This window comes from Alosa alosa, chromosome 3 (genome assembly GCF_017589495.1).
Source record: "Alosa alosa isolate M-15738 ecotype Scorff River chromosome 3, AALO_Geno_1.1, whole genome shotgun sequence".
Taxonomy (NCBI): Eukaryota; Metazoa; Chordata; class Actinopteri; order Clupeiformes; family Clupeidae; genus Alosa; species Alosa alosa.
This window is the reverse complement of record NC_063191.1, coordinates 25665057-25681710: the sequence shown is the minus strand read 5'-3', so window position 1 is coordinate 25681710 and position 16654 is coordinate 25665057. Positions and strand designations below refer to the sequence as shown.

The window sequence follows — 16654 nt, the reverse complement described above, 5'->3', positions numbered from 1 at the left end:
GACTGCACTGCAACCTACAGCAACAATCACATAGTGAAATTTGCTGACGACACAACTCTGGTGGGTCTCATCACCAAGGGCGACGAGACTCAATACAGGTTGGAGGTCGACCATCTGACCACGCGGGTGCAGGGACAACAACCTCCTGCTGAACGTCAGCAAGACCAAAGAGATTGTTGTTGACTTCCGGAGAGGTCACACCCAACACCTGCCACTGACCATCGACGGTGCTGTGGTGGAGAGAGCGAGCAGCACCAAATTCCTGGGGTGCACATCAGTGAAGACCTCTCCTGGACCACCAACACTGCATCACTGGCTAAGAGAGGCTCAGCGCCTGTACTTCCTGCGGAAACTCAGGCGCAGCAAGTGCTCCACCAGCCATCATGACCACATTCTACCGAGGCACCATTGAGAGCATCCTCTCCAGCTGTATCGCTGTGTGGGGAAGCTGCACTGAATACAACAGGAAAGCCCTGCAGCGCATAGTGAACACAGCTGGAAGGATTATTGGTGCTTCACTCCCCTCCCTGAAGGACATTTACACCACCCACCTCACCCGCCAAAAGGGACCAAAATTGGGAGTGATGCAAGTCACCCCGCTCACAATCTGTTTGATCTACTGCCCTCTGGGAAGAGGTACAGAAGCCTGCGCTCCCCGCACTACCAGACTCACCAACAGCTTCATACACCAAGCTGTAAGGATGCTGAACTCTCCCCTCCTCCCCCTCCACCCTCAGCTACATAACATCCTGGACATTGGACCCACAAATGGCGCCTGCACTACTCCAATTTGCACACTTGTACACTTTACAACTTGTTGTTGTTGTCCTGAAAACACAACACTTCTGCTGCTCTTACATAACTTGCACCACTATGCCACTTTCTTTCTTACTTAGGTCAAACAGAACTACCCAAGCCTTTTATTGGCCTGACTTTGCACTAGTATTTTATTGACTGTCTATGCACAATTTCAACCAAATTTTGCTGCTCTTATTTTTTTCATTATTATATGTGCCCTTTTATTTACTTATTTACTTACTTTTTTGTTTACTTGAATGTTATGTTTGTCTGTGGACTTAAATGGTAAAATATGTCTTGTCTTCACCGTGGGATAGTGAGAAACGTAATTTCGATCTCTTTGTATGTCTGGAACATGTGAAGAAATCGACAATAAAGCTGACTTTGACTTTGACTTTGAGCTAGTTCTATGCTGCTTTGATCACACACAGTCAGAGCAGACGGCACCACTTAAAACATACATTTTTAGGCAGGCAGTGTTAGACAGAGCTCCTAAACTTCCCATATACAGTCAAGAAACTGTTTCTCTTTCAGTCAGGTTCATTTGGCCTTAACCAATAGGAAGTCATCCCCGTATGATGTCATCTGAACCGATGGAAGGCTCACTCTCAGGTGTCCGCTGCTGCTCAAACCGGGGCATCCTCCCCATCTTTACCCATGTGCTTGCCTAGAGCCCCGGGTGACGTTAGCTGCAAGCTACTGCAGTGATAACTACAGCTTAAAGGTCCCACACTTGGGTGGCTTCGAGACTGCCCACCTCATAAGGAACCACCACCTCCTACCCCGCCCGCCAGGCAGAAGTCCTGGTCAAAACTGAGTCGACAACAGCGCTCCAGATCTGAGTCGAAGGGCTCTGCACAGCTAGCCTAGAAATCTAGATGCACCCTAGCAGCGGCAAATTAATTTGCTCAGCCTGTGCTTCTAGTATCAAACCATAGGGATTTCTATTGGCTGACGCCGTGGACGTCATCCAATCACAGCGCTCTATTTTGTTAGAGAGTCTTAAGGCGGGCTTAACAGGATAACGACAGTCCTGCGACGGTGAACAACAAGGAAGGTGGCTATGGCGAACGAAGAGCGGTTGTTTGAATCGGCGTTGGCGTCAACTTTGGAGGAGTTGGACTTGTGCTTTTCTTTGAAAGTTGAGCAACACAATGCACTTAAGTCATTCCTTTCGAAGGATGTATTTGCCGTTTTGCCAACCGGATACGGATATGGTCGTAGCGCTGGCCTATTGCATGCCCAGGCAGTTTGAAAGACAATTCTCTGCCCGCCCCTTGGATCAAGCGAGGTGAATGGTTCGATTCCAGACTATACATTTCAGTGTATAGCTATGTATGCTACTGCACAGCAACATTCCTGACCTGAGTCAGCCAGAAAAAAAATCACTTACTCCAGCTCCGGTGTAAAAGAATCTCCCAGGTCTGTGCATGGAACTCCTTTCCCCTCGTGCCCCACACAGTGGTAGCCAGCGCTCTCCCTTGCCCATCTCCACTTGTAGTTTGGTGTCACATGAAGCAGCCTCACACAAAAAACACTTCCCCTTCCCCTGTGGGTCACTAGGTCCCACTCTGCCTCTGTTGGGTGCTTGGGATGCGGCAACATGCAAGCAACTCGCTGCTCACCTGTGCCCTTAATCACAATTCACAGCGGTGTGCCCAATGCCAGTTCCACCCCACTATGTAGCCGCTCTGAGGAAGGAGATCAGCGAGCTGGCGGCAAAGCAAACTAACTAGCTAGTACCAGCGGAGGACATACATAGGGGTTTTTACAGCAGATACTTCATTGTTCAAAAGAATTATGCCATCCTTGACCTGAGACCATTAAATGCGTAATTGAAACAAGTGCCATTCTGAAATCTTTGAAATAATGCCCAGACGCAGGAAGCATCTGCGTTTTGCTTTCAAAGGAGAGGTGTGGGAGTTCGACGTCCTCCTGTTCGGGCTATCGGTTCCTGCTCCTCTGAGACAGGACAGAATCTGCATACTAAAATTTTTGGACGACTGGATTCTGTAGGCTAACAGGTGAACTGCTCCCTCACTGCATTCGTTGGACTCGAGCTCGAGCCCCAAAAGCCTGATTGCCAGAAGGCAAGCGGATATTCACACTTTTCCGCAGAGGGCACAAGGTCAGTGTAAGCCACTGCCTGAGGCTACTATGTCTGCTTGCAGTGCTGGACCAGTGCTACTAGCTTTCTGGCACTCCCCAGACTCCGCTCTGACATCTAGCAGAATGAGTTGTGATAACACAAATTATGCATGGTCAGAGCGCTCCGCACCTATACCAACCGAACACGCCCCCTGCGCAAGACTAAACAGCTGTTCATCTGCTATGGGGCTTAGGCATGCATTATCAAAACAAAAGCTCTCCTACTGGCTGACTTAACACAATAGGGGGCACTTTTTCTTTGAGGTTTGTCAGGTATAAAAGTAAGGGGTTAACACAGCCAGGACATCAGTGCTAACTGTTCTCGGCAGAACTACAACCGCAATCATGACCATGGGCAAGGTAAGTTTAGAGGCAGCTACCATTATGTACCCATCTAACAAACTAGTGGTACTGATTATTAATCTCTCACTTCCTCTTTGAACAGATTATCTTCTACGAGGACAGGAACTTCCAGGGTCGTTCCTATGAGTGCATGAGTGACTGCCCTGACATGCACTCCTACCTCAGCCGCTGCCACTCCTGCAGGGTGGAGAGCGGTTGCTTCATTGGTTCTGAATCGTCCCAACTTCATGGGTAACCAGTACTTCATGAAGAGGGGCGAGTACTCTGACTACATGCGCATGATGGGCATGAGCGACTGCATCAGATCTTGCCGCATGATCTCCATGGTAAATAATTTTCATGTCAGATGCTACTGATAATTAATGATAATTAATGGAGTAAAACGCTTATTGAACTTTTGTCTGTACAGCACAGAGGACAGTTCAGAATGAGGATCTACGAGAGGGAGAACTTCGGTGGACAGATGATGGAGCTGATGGACGACTGTGACTCCATCATGGACCGTTTAATTATGTCTGACTGCCAGTCCTGCAATGTTATGGATGGCCACTGGCTCATGTATGAGCAGCCCCACTTCAGAGGCAGAATGATGTACATGAGGCCTGGCGAGTACAGAAGCTTCAGGGAGATGGGAATGAGCAACATGAGGTTCATGAGCATGAGGCGCATCATGGATTCCTGCATGTAAACTTATTCCGCTTGATTTAAACGATTCCTTTTCTACAAATATTTAATATGTAGAAGTAATACAGTAATAATTAATGTACATCTGGAATTTCAAATAAAAAAGTGGAAGAGTATTTTCCTGACTGGTTATTCAAACATGTTGCACAGGGGCCATATTGCCTATTTCATTGTTTCACATGAGACACGAATTAAAGTAGCAAATCAACACTAAGTATAGCACAAAAAGTTGTGATTTTTCAGACCTGCCAACTTTAAAGAAATTTTATGAGTACAACAACCCCTTTCTTCTTATAGGCTTTCGCCATAGACATCATATAGCGGTTTTCTGTACCACTCTGGATTTAGCCATAGGGTGTCTTCTTTTTTTATTGGCGGATTACAACATTCTGTGTGTATACCGCCACCTACTGTACAGGAGTGTGTATAGGGACTCGCCATAGGGCTTCAGCAGCTTTAGTATTCTTCTACTGTCTATGGTCTTTTCTCATCTCCCATCCAAACTGACACTGCGGCCACCTAGCGGGTCAGTTCGCTAGTACATTCTCTGTTTACAAGCCTGATTTTTAGTGACAAGCTCCGCCAGATTGTTCCCCAGCCCGCCCTGTTGAAAAACGTAAGTGACATCTATAGAGGTCAATGGCAGTCAACGGTCGTATTTAAATTGACGTCTATAGACGTCATTAGCAGGCAAGGAGTTAATGAACTTTTAATATCAACAAAAAAATTATTACATATTCACAATAAACCCTTTTCCCACTGTAATGGGCAATAAAGTCTCTGAAAAAAAAAAAAAAGAGATGAATTTCCATGAACATTCGGGAAATTAAAATATTGGGCATTGAAAAAAACTAGTGCTGTCAGTTAAACGCGTTATTAATTTATTTTAATTTATTAATTTATTTTTTTATCGCGAGATTAACGTTCTTTTTGGTGTTCCAAACTTTGTAGTTTTTTCACAAGCTGTTGCAACAACTAGTAACATTAGAACAACTACAACACCACACTGGATCTAGCTAGACCGTGCTGCATGTACACGCCCCCTTTTAGGGGAAAGGGAGCTGTTTGGATAATGGAAACCTATGCTGCATAGAAGTGGGGAGCGAAAAGGGGTTATACTTACTAAATCTTGAAACAAACGTGAATAAAAGGCACAAAATAAGGTTGGTGTATCTGGAGTTATCTGTGTGTTTATGGGATTAATGTGACCATTACGTTCCTATGTTTGGCTCTTTCCAGTTTAGCCTACTAACAGGAGTGTAGGCACAGTCAAACTGCCCGTGGCTGACTTTAACTAAGTTCGGCAAGCCTAACTTTACATGTCATAACATCAACTAAACATAAGTCACACATTCATTTTATCACTTGTAATATGAAGTAGCCTTTTTCCTACAACTAGGTGAGATAATTGGCTATGTCTGTTATACTGAAGTTCCACAGTTAGCTAGCTAGCAAGCTAACCGTTTTACATGGGATATGGTAAGTGTAGCTAGTACATGCTGAATGGGTTGTAATGTTGCCTACATCGTTTCGACATAAGTAAGTTACATACACATAATTCTTTATAACTGGCGTGTTAGTAAAATGATTGAATGGCCTGTAAATTAATAACTAGATGTAACGTCAAGGTGTAATTAAGCTATCGGTCTTTCCCATTAGAATCAATGATATATGTATGTTAACTTGTTTTCCGTTAAAATGGGGCGTGATGCAGATTAAATGTAGCCTATATGATGATGCGCCTTTACTACGTAAAGGCATGCTGCACACACTTGTTTGGGCTTACGAGCCGGTCAAAGAGTAGATTCGTACAATAAACACCAACGCAGTTCTGAACTCCCGGTCAGCTGAATGGTGCTTCAAATTGCTGTGGACACCGATGCCAACATGAGTGCGATGCACTCTGCTATCGACATTCATGAACTGTACATTAGATTCCATTCTTTTCAATACAACTCTGCACACCAGCATCACACTTTGCCGCCGTGTAAATCACGATTCAGTATATTTGGTCGACGCCGCTCCATAAAATCCATTGTTCATCCAGTGTTTGCGTGTTAAAAACTTCGGCGCTGATGTGTGTGGCAAGTGACGGTGCACCATAGACTGTAGGCCTATAAAATGGCAGTGCACTCATGTCGAAAAGTTGCTTATTTTCAACAGAACTCAAAGATAAGGAATATAGTATTTTATGTTTGTTATGCCCTTTATTAGCTATATTTCTGAAGAATATATTGTGTTGCCTCAGGTCTGCTGCACATCTTTTGAAATTTGATTTGAAATAATCAAATAGACCTACGTCTTAAAGTTAAGTTAATGAAGTAACTTGCTTTGCTTTCATTTGAATCCTAATCAAGATACACAATAATTGATAATTATTGTTAATTATATTGTTAACATGGACTCCTGGAAAGTTCAGAAATGCAAAATAATAGAATTTTAATCATGCGATAAAATATGTGATTAATCGTGATTAACTATAGGAATACGTTAATTGTTTGAAAGGTGGACTCATCCAGCATTGTCTGGCGAAAACGCACCTGCTACAATATCTTTTTCTTCGACTTTTTCATTTCTCCCTTCAGCACCTGAGAAGTGTTGCCTGCAAAGTTTCTGGGAAGAGATCTAACGAGACCTGCCACCTAGTGATAAACCCACGAAAATAAATGACCTGATTTTGACCTGGCGTGCATGTCACTGAGTCGCATGTCACTGATTCGAATCAGTGACTGATTCGAAACAAAGCGGCAACCATCAAAAGCTGAGTTAAGATCAAACGTCCAGATAAAATGTCCAGATCTTGCGTTTTCATGAGTTTTCGATCGTCATATATTTCATTTCCATTCATCACAGAGTTCCCAAAATCACATAGGTGTGTTAGAGTGTCTAGTTTCGTAATAAAAAAAAAGCTAAAAACGTAATATTACGTTTTTGGCACTCAACGCATGGGAAGGAAAAGGCACTCAATGAGTTAAAATGAACGACCTGAACTGATTCGCCTTTCCAGTTCTTGTTCGTTCGTTGCTGAATCACACTGATCTAGTGCTGCTGTGAATGCCTATGGGCAACCATTCTGAATCTGAACATGGCCACATAAAACATCCAACAAAGAGAAAGGGAAAGTATGAAGAAACCTTTCTAGAATATGGATTTATGAGTGTCATTGAAGGGCCAGTTTACACATATCTAGATATTTGTATAAATGCACCCTTTCGTTTACACGTAAACAGAGATTTAGCTCCCTCAAACGCATACTTTTACAAACGCACTCCAAAGTGAAGAATTCCTAAAACAATGACTGTGTCGTGTGTCAATTCGATTGCATACTATTTCATGCTCACCTCACACAGGTTCACACAGCAACTGTCTGTTGACTTCTGAGTTAATTATACAGTTGTTTAGTTGTTTACTTCATGTAGCTAGGTAAGTCTCGTCTTGTGACGCTAACATAGCCTAGGCATGGCATACTCAATGGATTATAACATGTTGGATTAAGTCATCTTCATTTCCAAACCTAGAGGATTTACAAATATACAGGGGCGCCTGCAGGAATTAATGATATGGTACGCACCCCCCCCCCTGCAAAAAAAAAAAATCATGTGTGCAATATTTGTCCGTTTTCCGGTTTTAGCCCCATGCATTGGTCAGCAAAAAAGTACACTACATAGCATAACATCCACATGCAATAATACAACAACAACGTCTACAATGACCTATTCATTTGGACAACTTGATACAGCCCTATAGGCTACAGGCTAAGTTACCTTATTTTGTTCCAGCGTACCATGACGTCTGGCTTTAAACAGCTGTAATGCAGTCTAACACATTCTGACAAGCACACCAATGCCCTACCTTGTTCTTGCCCATCTGGAATAACTCCTCTAGCTTTGCTGCCTCCATACTTTCTGTTTGTCTGTTCCGTTGTTTAAAACTTGTGATATCCATGATGAGTATTGAGTTAGTGAATTAGCTCAACATTGTGTGCTGATAACCATATATACAGATAGCCGAGTAAAAGAAAACAAGTTGCGGGCCTGCTCTGCTCAAACAAAATGTGTGCGCGTTAATTTTGATAACGTGTTCACTAAGTTACAAATTTTACAAAGTTTAAATAGCCTGATGGCATGCAGCTAATGGGATACTGTGCATAGTTGGGAAGGTATGGTGGGCCAATTTGGTGTGAATACACATTACACACACACACAACAAGGGAAATTTTCTCTCATTGTTGAGTAGCCTGATGGTACGCACAGTGCGTACGGACGTACACGCCTGCACATATGTATTTTAATGGATGCTTGCCATAACACGATATAACATAACTGACAACTCATCTCCCATCTCATATTGTATATTGTTGGCCTATAGCCTACTGTGTTGTGCATGTAATTTCTGCCAAACTGATAAACTAGCACTGGTAAACCAACACGTCTTTCGTCTCTTGCCATTAGGCTAATTGAGGGGAGGGCGGGCGAGCAACGCAAACCACACACCATAGCAGAGACATTAATATTGCCAGCTGCGATTGAAATGGTAAAGACGATGTGTGGGGAGGAAGAGGCTCAAAAACTTGACAAAAACAACCTGTAAAACTGGCTGTATCTTGGAAAGTATTGATCTTAAATAAAAAAGTCATTTTACAGTGTGTCTCCTGGATAACATAGGTACACCTGATCATTTTTTTGAGACCTAAGTGCGTGGGCCCTGGTTGAGCTGACGTGGAATGACCCATATATATCTCATCACAGGGGGACATGAGGGAGGGAAGCATGATCATTCAAAATTACTACCAGGTTTCTACTGATCCACAGCTTATTGCTAATCAGTAAAGTATTCCTTTAAAGCAGGCCTACCTGTATGTAATTGGGCTACAGGTTTCCTACAGGAATAGCATGTTTGAACTGGTGCTGCACTAGTAAAAATAAAGGGGAAAATAATGCTTTAAACAAGAACTGTTGCTGTGCTCTGGGTTAGGCAAACTATAACAAACTGTTGGTATTACATGCATTTTGCTGTGTCCTTGAGCAATATTCATAATTGAATATGGCTACTCTATCATTATCATATGGCTACTCTATCGTTAGATGATAGCTACACTTTAAAGCAACTGTGAAGTGTTATTTCATGTGAGACATATCTGCGGTGAGATCTTCCTGACTGACCACATTATATAACATGAAAGTTCCATTCTGAGATCTGTTCTGTTCTGCCAATGCAATAAAATCAATTCAACTTGAAGCAACATTATGCCGTTTGTTTTCTAATGCATGTTGTTTGTTAATGAAGAGTTAGTGTAGCATGTGTGTTGGTTGCTGATTTTATATTCTAAGTCATTTTGACTAAATACAGTGATGTAAAGCAGTCATACTCATACATTTACAATATTGTCTGCTAGTTAACACACTTTTAAAAAAAGAAACTCTCATGACTGCTTATGCCACTTTGTCTCCTCATGCTTACTGTACATGTCAGATTAGAAATCAAAGCTCTTATGTATACTAGGCAATTTGACTTGGTATGTCTGACATACCAAATGCATATGCTACATACACTCATACAATGCCAGACATCCAAAGCCATCACCTTCAGTTTACCCAAACAAAGCGAAAGGCCCTGAACAACCCTGAATGACATTTGAGGCCCACACTTTTGAGCACATATTTGAAAAAATACAATGGACAATGGCCATTTCACAACATAAGGATTAAGTTCCGGTTACATTTTTGTTCCCGATACCCATAGACACACACAAACACACACACACCAATCTAATGCACACCATTGCATTTTAACTTAAATTTTCTAGAGGAATCCATAGGCATTCATTTATTTCCAACATTACACATTTACTTTGAACTGTAGGCTCCTTAGGAAAATAAAATGGCAGATACCTGAGGCCCCAGGAATGCTGAAAAGAGATGCAACCAGGATTAAGGACTTTGAAATCTGTAGAACCCACCAATGAGATAATTTCCCAATAATGTAATAAATATCTCCTCATAACTCCATCAAAAATGCAATAAAACCTAATACAGGGTTCCCGCGGGGTCTTAAAAAGTCTTAAAAAGCCTAAAATTCAGAACTTTAAATTTAAGGCCTTAAAACGTCTTAAAAACGGCCAGATTTTCATTCCGAGGTCTTAAAATTAGTTTAGTCAGGTCTAAAAAATATTTTACCATCTTTCATTTCCAGAAACGCTGGCCGCATAAAATTATTACAAAGTAGCAAAAAGGTATTGAGTCGTAGCTTGCAAAGCAGAGCTCTAGCGTCTTTGCTACCATTGTAACAAAACCAGCAGAATGCTCAGAACATTGGTTCAGTTCTTTCTGGGGGATATTGGTGTTGGTACGTAGCCTACGCAGTGAAAATCTACAAATCCTGTGATAAATGCAATAATCACCCATAAAATATCGCCTGTGTCTCCTCAGAATTTGTTAAAGTTCTACATGTGGAAAATGGGAAAGTGTAGGCCTACTTTCAACGAGACATGGCTAGATCCAGTGATGCCAGTAACGCGTTACTCTCTTTTGACCATTTATTTCGGGGATTAACGCTCACCTTTTCAGCATGATGACTCACATGTAATACCACGCAGCAACACAAACATAAACAACAATAGAGGGAGGAGAGAGATACCCATTTTAGCTATACAGTCATTATTTTGAGTTTGTGTCCACTAAACATGATAGCTATGAACACATACAATGGCTCGTTTGAAAGCTCGTTTGACTTTAAGCTCTCAGTGGGTGCAAACCATGTATTTCTACACGCTTCTGTTCCTGAGAAATCCCAAGCTAAACAGTGGCCGTTTTTTTTCTAGATATGGAGATATATAGCCTGGCCTTAATTGCCTTCCTACGTACTTCCGCTCGATTTTCATCTTCCTCCACGACTCCGTATGGGATTCCGGCCATTGGCCTCGTTCGCAGCGGTAGATTCGACTCCGCGCCAATCAGCGAGCAGGAGGCGGGAGTTGTGAGAGACGACGTAGAGATTCTGCGCTGTGTTTGAATTGTAGTCCTCGAGGAGTTGGCAATGGCATAAGTTAATGAAGCAATTCAGTCCGTGCTGGCTACGCTTCCAAATATTCAGGAACTGAACTCCGAACAAAAGGAATGTTTAACACATTTTATTTCGGGCAAAGATGTTGTGGCCCTACTCCCTATGGGATTTGGGAAACGTTTGATTTGTATCGCGCAGTAGTCTCGATATTAAATTACAGCATGTGCGGCAGACCCGGTATGAATGAAGCGGCGTGTTTTCAATGATGATCACATCTAGCTTTGACAATTGTGATGATATTATATCGCAGAGGCTATTTGCCCCCGTGTTGGGCTTTCCCCTGTGTTCCTGGCGTGTGTGTGTGCGCGAGTGTTTGTGTCCGTGACCGTGATTTATCAGCGATCAGTTTGTTGTTTTGTAGTGGACACCTCCTGTTGCCCGTGCACTAGCCTGTACATCTATAGGAAATAAACTACCGGAGTTTTGGAACGATATATCAGCCTCCCCGTCTCCTAACTTCTCATCGGCGTTACAATATGTTATCTTCAACCTTACTGTTGAATAGTTATTTGCTAACTCTTACATTTGTATCGCAAAGGTGGCATGGTCATTTACATCCATCTTGTTTTTTGAGCGTTGTAGTGTAGCTTACTTCACGATCGAGCTGGCGCATAACATACATCACAGCCAAACGTTAGTGATTGGGTGAAATCAGATCCAATCGTTTCAAACTTCTACAAAGTCCACGCATCCAGCTTGCAAACGTTCGTCAATAGCCGAGATCCCAGACCCTTGTAGAAGCGAAGCGTACCAAGGGGATGGCAAATGGCCAGGCTAGGAGATATTAACATCTTTCATGAAATATGAAGTGTTGCCTGTAAAGTTTCCGGGAAGTGACCTGGCGAGACTGCCACCTAGTGATAGACCCACGAAAATGGCCTGGTTTTGAGCTGACGTGCATGAGTCACTGATTCGACCCAAAGCGGCAATCGAGTTATGATAAAATGTCCAGATAAAATGTCCAGATTGTGCGTTTTCATGAGTTTTCGATCGTCATATATTTCATTTCCATTCATCACAGAGTTCCCAAAATCACATATAAGGTGTGTTAGAGTGTCTAGTTTCGTAATTTAAAAAAAAAAAAGTAAAAAAAACATAATATTACGTTTTTGGCACTCAACGCATGGGAAGGAAAAACTTAATATTACGTAAACGTAAAAAGTTACTAAGTTACTTTTTAAAGGAGTAATCAGATTACTTTTTCAAGGTAACTGTGGCAACTAAGGGTGTAAAGATTAACCGATACGTATCGGTATCCGTTTTTAACGTGTAAGATACGGCTACATCGATACGTGAAGCCCCGTATCGGAAAAAAACTGAAATGAACCGGTCGTTATATCGATTTACTTGTTATGAATCGGTGCACAACCTTTTCTGCTCGCTCAGACTCTCATTTACGTTCCAAGCACCGCGTTCACCCTACTTCCGGTTTTGAAACTATACGTGGCACGGAATTGTGGGTAAAGGTGTTCGTTTTTGGTTACATTCATTGCCCAAAGTTGTCAAATGACCTCATTACCCATACATCTATTGCAACTTAAGCATGTGACAACTTGCACTCGGTCGGCTTTTGTTTTTGAAATCAAATCCAGCCAAATTAAGCACTTATAGCATTCCTAAACAGCAACGATAGTCTGTAGAGTAGCCTTACCTTTGATGAAGGGATTTCCTTAATGTTAAATAATGATTTGGCCCTTGCTGCTAAAACGATGCATAAATTATTAGCCAATGATTTTGTTCATATTCACTCAGACTTGTGGCATTTTAGGTTTCTGCATTAGGTCTACTGTTGGAACAAAATTAGCATAGAGAGTTCATTGATTTATAGGCCTGTTTTATTCTTGTAGGGTAGGCTAGGCCTATATGAGAAAAGGCCAAGAGTGTCTTAAGCACTGTTTTATTTTTTTTTGGTATTGTCTTACCTCAACAAGGCTACAGCTCCATGAAAACAATCAGATATAACTCTATAAAAATCTGTAAAGTCTATAAAAATGTATTTTTATGTTGTATTTGGCTGCTGTGTTTGACTGAAATGTAGACTATTCTTTTTTCATTTCAATGCAGTATATGAAACAAACCTCAGTTTAGATATTCACACATTTTGTTGCCTAATTGACAACCATGACCATGATAATTGATAATATAAAATGAATGTGCACCTTGAGCAAATTATACAAAATCTTTCAGAATGCTTTCCATTCTTGAACTGCATCGAATTGCATCAAATCGCATCGCATCGAATCATACTGAATCGTTTTTTATAAACATGTATCTTTTCTTGTATCGAATCGTGCCCATGTATCTAGATGCAAATCGTATCGTCTTTTACATGAGAGATTCACACCCCTAGTGGCAACACTGGCTAGATCACAGCGATGTCTGCTGTTGGTTACAAGTGGTACCCAGCTCCAGGTACGAGGCTCGCTGCAAACTTTGCAAAAAAACTATTCAATTAGGGACTCTGGGTGTGAAGGCGCTGGAGTAGGGTTGCAAAATTCCGGGAATTTTCAAAGTTGGAAACTTTCCATGGGAATTAACGGGAATATACGGAAATTAATGGGAATAAACTGGGAATTTTTAATATGGCAAGTTAGTCTATAACAGGGAATTTAAATGTAGTGGACAAAACCCCATCTTGCAGCATAATATTAGTTAAAACAACCTGATTTAATGCAATTTCAGTCAAATTTCTACCCTGCACATACGTCAATCCCATGCACACAGCAATCAGCATAGGCTACTAGACATAAAGGAAACCTATGGTGCGTTCATGTGCATGGGGAAAATCAATTCCCAGTGAAAATGTCATCTCATGTGGAAATAACTGGTGTGAACCCCCCCCCCCAAAAAAAGAAAAATCGAGATTCGTATCGAACCGTGGGTCAAAAATCGTGATACAAACCGAATCGTGAGGTTGGTGTATCGTTACAGCCCTAACGAACAAACAAATCATATTGCTTATTGCGAAACAAAATGTTAATGTCTGTAAATGAAACAGTAGGAATTACCAAAAATTGCCAGTTAATTCGCATAAATTCCCATTAATTCCCATAATTTCCATGAAAGTTTCCAATTTGAAATATTTCCAAAATTCCCCAACTTAACTTCCCATGGAAAGTTTACCGGAAATTTTCCGCCACTTTGCAACCCTACGCTGGAGTCACAAGCCAGAGCATGCAGAGAAACATAAGCTAGCTGCAAAATGCAAACTGTTTATCAGCACTAGCCGCTAACATCTTTCGAAAGCTCCGGTTTCACTCTTTCAAGTGACGTCTGTGCGACTTGTGCGAGATAAGTACTCCGTGAGCAATTCAACAGAGAATAATGGAAGTGAATTTGGACGCATATTAATACTATATATTTTTAGGAGGGCTTTTGATCATCTTTGGGTGGTTTCAGCTCCCCAGACTGCACAAGGCAGCTAGGGACCCATCAGAGGAGGCGAAGAAGGAAAGTGTCTGGCTCTGGCTAAGAAGGCAGGACAAGGAGTGGGGATCAAACCAGGGGGTCAAGAGCGTGCAGATTAGCTTCGGCATGTTAGCATACGCCATTTTCAAGTATGGCGCCGCATGGAGCATTTGGAACCAGCTCCGTGCACGAAAGTCCGTGTTGGGCACGAGCTCTCATGCGCGTACATGTTGGTGGGCGGGTACCTATCCGTCGGCTACAGCCAAACGTTATTCAGTGTGTATTTCTTAAGGAGCCTATGGGAAGACATGTAGCCTTTATTATGGTTATTTGATCATATGACAAATAAAGACAATTGTATTGATCTTCTTTCGTTGTTGTTTGTCCCGAACAAAAATAGCCTAAACATGATTAAAGAATAAATTACACAACATAGGCATTAAGCCCTTGTCTCGTTACACCATGGGTCTCCAACACGTTGCTCTCAATAGCCGCCCCCTTTGGAGCTTGCCAGAGGCTGAAGCACTAGGCTACTACATTAAAACACAATTATTGCCGCGAGGCATTCCAGCCTACGAATTTAATAAAAAGTAAACCATGCACAATTAAAAAATAACTCAATTTAGGCTACTTCGCTACGCAATAGGGTTCCATTAGAGCACAGCGCACGTTCAATGAATGAGTGAAAGGCCTTGTCTCGCAATAAACAGCTGGAAATTCCAACACTTTTTCAACTACACGAAACTTTACAGTGATCATCAAATACCCTCTAGATTTAAGTGCACATCAGTCTCAACATTTAACTATATAATAAAAGTCCAAAAGTAAATTAAATCCCATACCAAAACCGAAAATCGTCTGCTTTTGATAGCGTGGTATGCCGCTCCAAACAAAACGCATGTCTCAATAAAACGCACAATGTAAGAAATAAAGGTCTGCCTCGAATAAGCCTACCCCAAATAAATACCTGTGCTTTGCGCAGTCTAAGTAAATAGCAGACCCCGGACATAATTTAGGATTTACGGAAAGTATGCAATCATATGTTGGACGCCATTATCGCCACCCTCTTACTGTAAGACGACTCTCTTTTTACAGAATATCCAATAAAAGTCGACGTTGGTCCATGCGTCATTTCCAGCTTTGGAACTTGGCGCATGGTCAGAGCCGATTGGCGCTGGATCCGAACCCCAGTGTTCAAGATGGCGTTGACTCTGAATTGGCCGGATTTACTAGCCTAGCATCCACCATTCATTTGTATGGAGGGCGGGACTTAGTCACTCTCTCCAGTTATATATAATACCTCCATGGATCAAACACATCCAAAAAAAGTTAGCTGCAGGACTGTCAGGAAGACATCCCTGAAACATCTATGGGTGGTGGTCCCCAGCTGATGACCCTGCAGCTAAAAAAGTGGCATTGGTGGAGGTGCAGCATGCTGAGTGCAGAGCAGGAGAGGACCTACCTGTATAATCTAACTAAGGGTGCTCCGCAATAAACAAATCATCTTTTGATATTTCAGTGACCTTGAGCATCTTGTGGCGTGACTGGAACCGATACGTACCCAGTCAGCTCTCTGCTCTCCTGCCTTCTGTAACCACTGCATTTCGATGGAGCCCCAGACGCTGCATTGTCGCCCCCTAGTGTGTGAATCCATGCCTGGCAGCCCTGTCCTCCCCAGCTCACAGCTGTCAGCAGCAGGCTCGGTCTCTGGTGCCGGCTGATGCCCAAACCAGGGCATCATCCCCCTCTTCACCCATTTGCTTGCCTAGAGCACCCGGTATTGCAAGCTGCGAGCCACCAGTGGATCCGTTCAACCTTGACGATGAAGTGGTCATTCCTCGCCTCGGACAGTGAACATGAAAGGGCAATGGCGGAAATTCGACTTTCCTGCGAACACCTCTACTCTGTGCAGGCGACCGTGCAGGGCTTCTTGGCAGTTTCATCACAGGTCTCATTGCTCTGCAATGCAGATAGCATGGGTTAGGGATGCAGTAGCTACCTACCTTGCCCCACAGGTCCCATTGAACGCTGGTAGGACCATGCTGGCAGGTGTATGCCTACAAGGTCCTCCGCCTTACGAGTGCCAGTTGGTCTTGCGTTATCAAACAAAGGCTCTTCTACTGGCTGGTCGAGACCATCACTCAGCCATACAAAGCCTCAGGTGTACCTCCTCCTAAATGCTTAAAAGTCT

At 42.5% G+C, this 16654-nt stretch overlaps 1 protein-coding gene and 1 pseudogene across 6 annotated transcripts in view; one reads left to right on the top strand and one right to left on the bottom strand.

Moving 5' to 3' along the window:
- Positions 1 to 16654, bottom strand: part of LOC125292710 (gamma-crystallin M2-like) — a 238608-nt gene that overhangs the window by 167553 nt on the left and 54401 nt on the right. For 2 of the 6 annotated variants that reach the window (XM_048240143.1, XM_048240144.1), the window contains exon 2: positions 16025 to 16422. The exons of the other annotated variants lie outside the window; for them this stretch is intronic. The gene's annotated coding sequence lies outside the window, so the exon portion shown is untranslated. The remainder of the gene's footprint in view (positions 1 to 16024; positions 16423 to 16654) is intronic. 6 annotated transcript variants of the gene reach the window in all.
- LOC125292700 lies at positions 3292 to 4109 on the top strand (annotated as a pseudogene).